The sequence below is a fragment of the Stenella coeruleoalba genome, assembly GCF_951394435.1.
Source record: "Stenella coeruleoalba genome assembly, chromosome: 11".
Lineage (NCBI taxonomy): Eukaryota > Metazoa > Chordata > Mammalia > Artiodactyla > Delphinidae > Stenella > Stenella coeruleoalba.
The window spans coordinates 47,378,953-47,380,304 of NC_137157.1; the positions used below are offsets into that span (position 1 = coordinate 47,378,953).

Genomic DNA, 1,352 nt, shown 5'->3' on the forward strand with positions numbered 1-1,352 from the left:
TGAGTTTAAGTTATACCTGATGGGACTCCAGGTGGAAATGTCAAAAAGCTATAGGATGTCAAGCTAGAGGTACACATTTTTTTAGCAATCTGCTTGAGCTGTGAATGTGGGTAAGATTACTAAAGTGGACAGTGTAGAGACCAAGTTGAAGACAAAGAGCAGACCTATGACCCTCTTTACAGTCCAATGAAAGCATTCAATAAAGATGTAAATAAGCAGTTAGAGGGAGAGGTACTTGAAATAAGAAACTTTATGGAAGAAAGGGGAAAAGACATTCTTGAAAAAGGTGTAATAATATAAAATATTTCAGAAAGCTCAAGGAAGATGAACAAAGTCTCTTGATTTTGTTTTTTATTCTTTATTTTTATTATTATTTTTTTTTGCGGTACGTGGTCCTCTCACTGTTGTGGCCTCTCCCGTTGCGGAGCACAAGCTCTGGACGCGCAGGCTCAGCGGCCATGGCTCACGGGCCCAGCCGCTCCGCGGCATGTGGGACCTTCCCGGACGGGGGCACGGAACCCGTATCCCCTGCATCGGCAGGCGGACTCTCAACCACTGCGCCACCAGGGAAGCCCTATTCTTTATTTTTTAAATATGGGTGAAAAGATATATTTAGAATTAGCCATCTGGACTCAGTTTAGATGATCCCAATTTTGTTGGCAATATTCAAGGCACCATAGTCAGGAGCCAGTGGAACATATGCCTTCTTCTTTCCTTTAGGCCTGATGAGAGTGTTGACCTTGGCCACATCAGTGTCACAGAGCTTCTTCACAGCCTGTTTGATCTGGTGCTTGTTGACCTTGACATCCACAATGAACACAAGTGTGTGTTATCTTCTATCTTCTTTATGGCTGACTCAGTGGTCAGGGTGACCTTGATGATGGCGTAATGGTCAAGCTTGTTTCTCCTGGGTGTGCTCATCTGAGGGTATTTGGGCTGCTTTTTGAGCTGCAGTGTCTTAGGCTGTTGGAAGTTGGATGACATTCCTTTCTTCTCTTTTATTGTGGCTGTGGATGTCTTTCATCACTGCCTTCCACGCCTTCAAAGCCTTTGGCTTTAGGAAGGTAAAGAGCAGGGACTTCCGTCTTTGCTTTCGGCACCATCTTCCTGAAAAGCCAAAGGCTCTTGGTTTTCGTGGTAAGGAAGTCACTAGTGACCTTCTACAGAAGAGTTTCGTTCGGTGGCGGGGGGAAGAAGAATTAGGGAATAGGGTAAAAGGCAGCAATATGAGAGTCTTAAAAACTTCTTGGCATTACATGGGGCCAAAGTATCACTCCAGGCATTGGTTATTTACTGATTGGAAAAAAAGTGTATCATAACTTAACAGTGGGAAGATCTGGCTGTTGCCTCCT

General features: G+C 44.3%; 1 pseudogene across 1 annotated transcript; it reads right to left on the minus strand.

Annotated features, from left to right (window-relative positions):
* Nucleotides 1-566: 566 nt before the first annotated feature.
* LOC307194363 (large ribosomal subunit protein uL23-like) lies at nucleotides 567-1,103 on the minus strand (annotated as a pseudogene). Its single transcript has one exon. The product of its transcript is annotated as a large ribosomal subunit protein uL23-like (transcript).
* Between the last annotated feature and the right edge of the window lie 249 nt (nucleotides 1,104-1,352).